This window comes from Nerophis lumbriciformis, linkage group LG04, assembly GCF_033978685.3.
Source record: "Nerophis lumbriciformis linkage group LG04, RoL_Nlum_v2.1, whole genome shotgun sequence".
Lineage (NCBI taxonomy): Eukaryota > Metazoa > Chordata > Actinopteri > Syngnathiformes > Syngnathidae > Nerophis > Nerophis lumbriciformis.
In genome coordinates, this window is record NC_084551.2 from 57,298,574 (window position 1) to 57,308,634 (window position 10,061).

The 10,061-nt window shown below is 41.5% G+C and overlaps 1 protein-coding gene across 2 annotated transcripts in view; it reads right to left on the reverse strand.

Moving 5' to 3' along the window:
* Positions 1–8,307, reverse strand: part of kcnj14 (potassium inwardly rectifying channel subfamily J member 14) — a 39,814-nt gene extending 31,507 nt beyond the window's left edge. For both annotated transcript variants that reach the window (XM_061958134.2, XM_061958126.2), the window contains exon 1: positions 8,183–8,307. The gene's annotated coding sequence lies outside the window, so the exon portion shown is untranslated. The remainder of the gene's footprint in view (positions 1–8,182) is intronic.
* Positions 8,308–10,061: the final 1,754 nt, after the last annotated feature.

Here is a 10,061-nt window from a genome sequence, read left to right on the forward strand (position 1 = left end):
GAACATGATCCTCACAGTGCCCCTCCCACCATCCAGGTGAGAGTGAGCATGATGCAGCAGGTAGATAACAGCATCGTCCACTCCTACATGGGGCTGATATGCAAACTGTAGAAGATCCAGGGAAGGAGCCACCAGGGGTCTCAGCTGATCCAGCACAAGTCTCTCGAGGACCTTCATGACCTGGGACGTCAGGCCAACAGGTCTGAAGTCGTTCAAGCCCGATGGGATGGGCTTCTTGGGCACCGGCACTATGCAGGATGTTTTCCATAGCACTGGTATCCGTTCTAGCTTCAGACTCAGGTTGAAGATGAAGTGCAGGATCTCAGTTAGCTGAGCAGCGCAAGTCTTCAGGACCCAGGGCTTGACTCGGTCAGGGCCTGCTGACTTGGCTGGATTGACTCTCTCCAGCTGCCGTCTTACATGTCCAGGTGTCAGACACACCGGGCTGGCTTTATCAGTGGGGGGAAAAGAAACAGCGGTGGCAGGTAACATTGAAGGAGTTAGTGTATTGAAGTTCAGGGGAGGTGTGAGGACAGGAGTATTGGGGGAGGGTCAGTAAGGGGTGCATTGCTAAATCTATTGAAAAACAAATTCAGCTTGTTGGCTCTATCTACACCCCCATCCAGCAGTTTGGCTTTGTTGTTGAACCTGTGATGGCTTTCATGCCTTTCCACACATCACAAGTGTTGTTCTGTTGGAGTTTAGCCTCTAGCTTCCTCCTGTAGGCATCTTCCCCTTCTTGCAGCTGAACTTTAAGCTGCCACTGAATCCTCTTCAACTCGCCCCGATCACCAGATGTGAAGGCTAGCTTCTTTTTATTCAGCAGCACCTTCAGCTGGCTGCTGATCCAGGGCTTGTTATTTGGGTAACAATGGACAGTTTGTGTAGGTATGATGGAGTCCTCACAGAAATTGATGTAGTCTGTGATGCAGTCTGTGATGCAGTACAGAGTACTTCCCAGTCTGTAGTCTCAAAGCAGTCCTGCAAGGTAATGCATGCCTCCTGGTTTCTCCTCTGCACTGATTTAGTTGAGACGGGCTGCCTCCTCTCAGCAGGAACATATTGAGGTGTTAAAAGCACCAGATTGTGATCAGACCGTCCCAGGGCGGGCAGGGCAGTGGCTCTGTATGCATCTTTTGAATTAGCATACAGTAGGTCCAGAGTTTTATCCCAGGAACACCATGCTTACCGTCAAGCATGGTGGTGGTAGTATTATGCTCTGGGCCTGTTTTGTTGCCAATGGAACTGCTGCTTTAAATGGGACAATGAAAAAGGAGGATTAGCTCCAAATTGTTCAGGACAAGCTAAAATCATCAGCCCGGAGGTTGGGTCTTGGGCGCAGTTGGGTGTTCCAACAGGACAATGACCCCAAAAGTGGTAAAGGAATGGCTAAATCAGGCTAGAATGAAGGTTTTAGAATGGCTTTCCCAAAGTCCTGTTCCAAGTTCTCCTTGAATTTTTGACCACTCCTCTTGACAAATTTAGTGCAGTTCAGCTAAATCTGTTGGTTTTCTGACATGGACTTGTTTCTTCAGCATTGTCCACACGTTTAAGTCAGGACTTTGGCCAAATAGCTCCATTTTTGTTTCATCTGACGTCACATGGACAAAGATAAGACCTTCTGGAGGAAAGTTCTGTGGTCAGATGAATGTATGTATACTTTTGACACTCACATTTTCAGTAGAGCCATAATAAATTCATAAAAGAAGCAAACTTCATGAATGTTTTTTGTGACCAACAAGTATGTGCTCCAATCACTACATCACAAACAAATAAGAAATGATTGTAAAGTCAAGACAGCCATGACATGATGTTCTTTACACGTGTATGTACACTTTTCACCACCACATCTGCTTACCGACCGAAATTCTTTGTTTCTCCCACAATCCACAATGTTGAAATATCAATAGTTGCTATTGATGAGTGGAGGTTACAAAGCAGGGAGCAGCTAACTGTCTTTGCTCGCTTGCAACTCTTGCAAATACCTCTGATGAGCTTTGAAGTAGATACTCAAAGGTCACAAACCATGCAGTGCTCGCATAAAAAGGATGGACGGTCAATTCACTGCAATGAATTCACCGACTTCTGCTATTTGGGTTGGATCGATGGGCGTGCAGTTGTGCACACGCACTCTCTGCTGTTGCAGCCTGCAGCCACGCACACCCGCCTACCAAGCGCTCATGTTGGCAGGCCTCCCTCCTCGACTAATTGAAACATCCGCACTCCTTTTGCCTGCTCGCCTAAACACGGAGGTCCTAATCGCGGGATTTAACTTTCTAATTAAGGAGAAAACTCCAGTGGGACTGATTTGTGCTGCTTTTGGGATGCATTCTGACTTGTAAATAAACGCTAGCAAGAGTCAGCTAACAACGATGACGTGCTCTAAAAAAAAAACCCTCCATCAAGGTCTTATATACATGCTGCAAGTATATATGTCATGTAGTAACATTCATAATAACATGTAATATATACATGATGTAAGTATATATGTCATGTAGTAACATTCATAATAACATGTAATATATACATGATGTAAGTATATATGTCATGTAGTAACATTCATAATAACATGTAATATATACATGATGTAAGTATATATGTCATGTAGTAACATTCATAATAACATGTAATATATACATGATGTAAGTATATATGTCATGTAGTAACATTCATAATAACATGTAATATATACATGGTGTAAGTATATATGTCATGTAGTAACATTCATAATAACATGTAATATATACATGATGTAAGTATATATGTAGTATCTAGTAACATTCATAATAACATGTAATATATACATGATGTAAGTATATATGTAGTATCTAGTAACATTCATAATAACATGTAATATATACATGATGTAAGTATATATGTCATGTAGTAACGTTCATAATAACATGTAATGTATACATGATGTAAGTATATATTTCATGTAGTAACATTCATAATAACATGTAATATATACATGATGTAAGTATATATGTCATGTAGTAACATTCATAATAACATTTAATATATACATGATGTAAGTATATATGTCATGTAGTAACATTCATAATAACATGTAATATATACATGATGTAAGTATATATGTCAGGTAGTAACATTCATAATAACATGTAATATATACATGATGTAAGTATATATGTCATGTAGTAACATTCATAATAACATGTAATATTTAAGTGTTTTGATCATTTTAAACAATTTCACAGACACGTCACAACGCTCACTTTCCCTTCAACAACAAGAAGACTACTAATCATGGCAGACTTGATGAGAGACAACAAAGACTACTTTGGGACAAATGAAACTGCTATTTTTGAGACTGAACATAAGGAGGATGATCTACAAGTTATAGAAGCTGTGTGCTAAACCGATGCAGCTTTAGTCAAACACTAAGCACCACGTAGCAGCATTGCTAAGTGCTAAACAAGTGCATAATAAAACAATCACTTACTGTACAGTGTCTGCTCTCACTGGGATGTTTATATCTTCCCGTTCACATGAACAATTCATTATAATCCTCACAAGCGGTGAACAAAAAAAGGTGGATGCAAACAAGTGTTTTTTTCGTGTCTTTCTGGCCATCTCCGGGTCTAAGTTGGATATCAAAGTTGACCAACTTGTGGGTTTGTTTCCACAACCTTCTACTATCCAGGTGAGAGGCAAGATTGATCTTCTGGAATGAACTTTCACCAACTCAGAGGCCATGCAGCGGCTCAATATGTCAATATAGCAGCATAAGCTGTCTGTGACCACAGCGTCACTAAAAGTAGTTCCTCTGCTTTATCGCATAACAATATTGCTAACACTTGGTTCATATTTAGGTCATGTAATCAGAGTATTGTTGCCGCTTTTTGGATGTTTATTTAGAGGGCTTTATGGGCGCGTTAGTATACTCCCATTAGCTGCATTCTTAGCCACCTCTTACTTGCCGTATTTTACGGCATAGAATGCCTTGAAGAAGGAAAAAACATGCACAACATGTTCTTGTCTTAGATGAGCATTGTGAATGTCTTGACCCTGTGGTTTTAAAACGACAATGAATATTCTTGAGGCGGTATTTTATGGAAGTGAACAGAGTGCGTTCCCGAAAGGGACAAGCGGTAGCAAAATTATTTGCAAACGCGTGTCTCAATCTGTGCGTCTGTAATCCAATTTTAAAGTCATTTTGATAGTAGGCTAATATAGCTAATATAGACACTTACATCATGTGTTGACTTCATTATAACACTTATATAAGACTTTTAAAGTCATTTTGATAGTAGGCTAATATAGACACTTACATCATGTGTTGTCTTCATTATAACACTTGTATAAGACTTTTAAAGTCATTTTGATAGTAGGCTAATATAGACACTTACATCATGTGTTGTCTTCATTATAGTTCTCAGCAATGTTATGACATGTGCAACCCATGGTCTTCCTCATGGTCTCCTACTGGTCAGACGTGCCTTAAACATCTCCCTAAGAAGTAGATCGACCGGTAAATTGAGAGCTTTGCTTTCCGGTTCAGCTCCTTCTTCACCACGACGGACCGATACAAGGTCCGCATCACTGAAGACGCCGCACCGATCTGCCTGTCGATCTCACAATCCCCTCTTCCCTCACTCGTGAACAAGACTTCGAGGTTCTTGAACTTCTCCACCTGGGGAAAGATCTCCTCCCCAACCCGGAGATGGCACTCCACCCTTTTACTTGGACTCGGACTTGGAGGTGCTGATTCCCATCGCAGTCGCTGCGAACCGATCCAGTGAGAGCTGAAGATCCTGGCCAGATGAAGCCATCAGGATCACATACGTCACGGCCCGGGCGCACTCCAATGCGCATTCATCTGTGCGCTGCGCTGAGCGCACCTCCAAGCGCGCACCTGCGCCGGTGCACAGCTGCAATCAATCAGCAATCTGCACACCTAAAGCTGATGAGAGGCCGGGCTTCTTTAGCCAGAGCAAACCTGCGTTCCGGGCCAGAACGTAGCGATCTTCGTCCCCTGATTACAAGCTGTGTGTCTCGTCTCCCCGTATTCCCCTCTGGTTCCCTGGCTGCCCCTTTTTGGATCTCGACCTCCCGCCTGGACACAGACTTTTGACGCCTCTCTCTTGCCCCTGACCTCCTGCCTGTCTCTGGACCTTTCAGCCTGCCTTGCGCTATCTGGACTTCCGCCTCTTACTCAACACGCACCTTCAGCAACTCCGGGTAATACTCAGTTAGACGCAACACGCAACACATAGTCACACCATTCTTCTTTGGTTTAGTTACACACTCCACTTCCTTGTGTTCACTAATAAATAGAGCTAAACGACGCCCTGCATCTGTGCCCTCTCCTTCTTACCCCCTGTACCGTAACAACATAATCCGCAAAATGCAGAGACCTCATCCTACAGCCACCAAACCAGATCCCCTCAACGCCTTGACTACGCTTAGAGATTCTGTCCACAATGAACAGAATGGGTGACAAAGGGCAGCCTTGGCGGAGTCCAACCCTCACTGGAAACGTGTCCGACTTACTGCCGGCAATGCGGACCAAGCTCTGACACTGATCATACAGGGAACGGACCAAGCTCTGACACTGATCATACAGGGAACGGACCAAGCTCTGACACTGATCATACAGGGAGCGGACCGCCACAATCAGACTGCCCAATACCCCATACTCTCTGAGCACTCCCCACAGGACTTCCAACTGGTAGGGGGCCACGTGGAAGACCCAGAGCTTGTTGGTTCTTGATTTTTGACAAGAAGAAGAAAGTTTGATCATATTACGCCTAGCACTGGCTTCCTGTGCACTTAAGATGTGACTTTAAGGTTTTACTACTTAGGTATAAAATACTACACGGTCTAGCTCCATCCTATCTTGCTGATTGTATTGTACCATATGTCCCGGCAAGAAATCTGCCTTCAAAGAACTCCGGCTTATTAGTGATTCCCAGAGCCCAAAAAAAGTCTGGGGCTCCAGTACTATGGAATGTTCTAGCAGTAACAGTTAGAGATGCTACCTCAGTAGAAGCATTTAAGTCCCATCTTAAAACTCATTTGTATACTCTAGCCTTTAAATAGACTCTCCAAGGGTTCTCATTGTTATCCCATTGGGTTGAGTTTTTTCTTGCCCTGATGTGGGATTTGAGGCTTGTGCAGCCCTTTGAGACACTCGTGATTTAGGGCTATACAAGTAAACATTGATTGATTGATTGATAGATCTGGCCTGGGAAAGCCTTGGGATCGCGGGGGAGGAGCTGGACGAAGTGGCTGGGGAGACGGAAGTCTGGGCTTCTCTGCTTAGGCTGCTGCCCCCGCGACCCAACTTTGGATAAGCGGAAGATGATGGATGGATGGATGGACACATACACTATATTGCCAAAAGTATTTGGCCACCTGCCTTTACTCACATATGAACTTGAAGTGCCATCCCATGGGATTGTTCACAATGTTTTGGTATCCTGGAGCATTCAAAGTTCCTTTCAGTGGAACTAAGGGGCCAAGCCCAACCCCACACCATAATTCCTCCTCCACCAAATTTCACACTCGGCACAATGCAGTCTGAAATGTAGCGTTCTCCTGGCAACCTCCAAACCCAGACTGGTCCATCAGATTGCCAGATGGAAAAGTGTGATTCATCAGTCCAGAGAAGGCGTGTCCACTGCTCTAGAGTCCAGTGGTGATGTCCTTTACACCACTGCATCCCACGCTTTGCATTGGACTTGGTGATGTACGGCTTAGATGCAGCTGATCGGCCATGGAAACCCATTTCATGGAGCGCTCTGCGTACTGTACGTGGGCTAATTGGAAGGTGACATGAAGTTTGGAGCTCTGTAGCAAGTGACTGTGCAGAAAGTCTTTGCACTACGCCAGGGGTCGGCAACCCAAAATGTTGAAAGAGCCATATTGGACCAAAACTACAAAAACAAATCTGTCTGGAGCCGCAAAAAAATGAAAAGCCATATTACATACAGATAGTGAGTCATGAGATATAAATTGAATTAAGAGGACTTAAAGGAAACTAAATGAGTTCAAATATAGCTACAGATGAGGCATAATGATGCAATATGTACATATAGCTAGCCTAAATAGCATGTTAGCATCGATTAGCTTGCAGTCATGCAGTGACCAAATATGTCTGTTTAGCACTCCACACAAGTCAATAACATCAACAAAACTCACCTTTGTGGGTTCATGCACAACGTTAAGTTTGGTAGACAAAATGAGACAGAAAAAGAAGTGGCATAAAACACGTCCTAGAAAGTCGGAGAAAGTTATACATGTAAACAAACTAAGGTGAGTTCAAGGACCGCCAAAATTAGTAGGACAAAACGGCGCTCGCCAAATACTCGAATCAGTGAAACATGTTTAATATAAACAGTGTGCTTTATAACAATTAGGGAGGTTTGTGTCATGTTTGTCCTCCTACAGAAACCATATTAACACAAAAAATATTTTTCCCCCTCAACTTTTTCCATTTTTCATACATTTTTGAAAAAGCTCCAGAGAGCCACGAGGGCGGCGCTAAAGAGCCGCATACAGCTCTAGAGCCGCGGGTTGCCGACCCCTGCACTATGCTGACCTCTCTGTCAGTTTACGTGGCCTACCACTTGGTGGCTGAGTTGCTGTTGTTCCCAAACTCTTCACTTTTCTTAGAATAAAGTTGACTTTGGAATATTTAGGAGCGAGGAAATTTCATGACTGAATTTGTTGCACAGGTGGCATCCTATGACAGTTGCATGCTGGAAATCACTGAGAGCGGCTCATTCTTTCACAAGAAACAGTCTCCATGCCTCAGTGCTTGATTTGATACACCTGTGATTAGTGATTCGGACACCTGATTCTCATCATGTGGATGGTTGGCCAAATAGTGTATTTCACGAGGAAACCTTACAATGTATAAAGTGTTAGAAAATGGTATACAATGGAGCAGATGAGTTATTGACAACTAATAATCGGTATCAGAAAAAAACCCATATGGGTCGATCTTTAATGCACACACAGTGTAATTAAAAAAACATCAAATACATTTGGGCATGTGCCCCTTGTAAGTATAGCACTTCCTGTTACACTTCCAACATCATTTCATAACAATCCTAGAAACAACAACAGCAAGCTGAAGGCATCACTAAGCACCACATGAGAAACATGGAGGATGCAGGATTCTAAACTATGAATATCAGCTTTTTTCACTCACCATTCGAGCCTTCCCCGAGTCCCTTTCTGTCTATTTCCTCAAACCGGAACCGGGTGACTAAAACAGGACGATTTCAAACAAAATGTGGGGATTTCAGACAGAAGCAGGCGAGTGCGAGCTCAGTCCAGCTGCGAGGTGGTGTCATCAACTCAGCCCCCCCTGCTGTGGCCTCAATGACGTGTGACCTCGTCACTCACTTTGATTGGCATCTTACATGGAGATGAATCCTCATGCAAGATCACGGTGATTAGAAAATATATATTCCTATTATGAATGGGCTTTTTTGTCACAATGACATATCAGATTGGATATATAAGTGTGTGTGTGTATATATGTGCATACATATGTATATATATATATATATATATATATATATATATATATATATATATATATATATATATATATATATATACATGTTTGTACAGTCCTGGTCAAAAGTGTACATACACTTGTAAAGGTGAGACCTTTAATCCCAGGAACACCATACCTACCGTCAAGCATGGTGGTGGTAGTATTATGCTTTTACTTCGAAGCCATGCTGTTGTAACACCTGCAGAATGTGGCTTGGCATTGTCTTGCTGAAATAAGCAGGGGCGTCCATGATAACAACATATGTTGCTCCAAAAGCTGTATGTACCTTTCAGCATTAATGGTGCCTTCACAGATGTGTAAGTTACCCATGTCTTGGGCACTAATACATCCCTATACCATCACACATGCTGCCTTTTACATTTTCACCCTAGAACAGCCCGGATGGTTATTTTCATCTTTGTCCGGAGGACATGACGTCCACAGTTTCCAAAAACAATTTGAAATGTGGACTCGTCAGACCACAGAACACTTTTCCACTTTGTATCAGTCCATCTTAGATGAGCTCAGGCCCAGCGAAGCCGAAGGCGTTTCTGGGTGTTGTTGATAAACGGTTTTCGCCTTGCATAGTAGAGTTTTAACTTGCACTTACAGATGTAGCGACCAACTGTAGTTACTGAAGTGTTCCTGAGCCCATGTGGTGATATCCTTTACACACTGATGTCACTTGTTGATGCTGTACAGCCTGAGGGATGGAAGGTCACGGGCTTAGCTGCTTACGTGCAGTGATTTCTCCAGATTCTCTGAACCCTTTGATGATATTACGGAGCGTAGATGGTGAAATCCCTAAATTCCTTGCAATAGCTGGTTGAGAAAGGTTGTTCTTAAACAATTTGCTCAGGCATCCTGTATATCATATATATATATATATATATATATATATATATATATATATATATATATATATATATATATATATATATATATATATATATATATATATATATATATATATATACGTACCTGTATATGTATATATGTATATATATACATATATATATATATATATATATATATATATATATATATATATATATATATATATATATATATATATATATATATATATATATATATATATATATATATATATATCAATATATATACATATATATACATATATAGATAAACATGTACTGGTATTTATTTATGTGCAAATATTACAATATATCTCTGACAAAGCATGATCGTAATGTAAGACATTATTATTTTGTTAGTATAGTTAAACCAGACGAATAGCGTGGCGCTTTTATTTTGCAACCGTAAAAGTGTGTGATTGCTTTAAGAAAGTGTCTTGACATGTTTTAATGTCGAATCGACTGTTTGCAATAAAAAAGTCACTTTTTGACATCCTGCTGACCCTCTTTCTTTTCTGTTGATCTTTTATGTCACCTGACTTACTAAATCAGACCCAGTAACAATCTAAATGTTATGTTATCACTGCACCTTAACTGTAATCTAAATGTTATGTTATCACTGCACCTTACCTGTAATCTAAATGTTATGT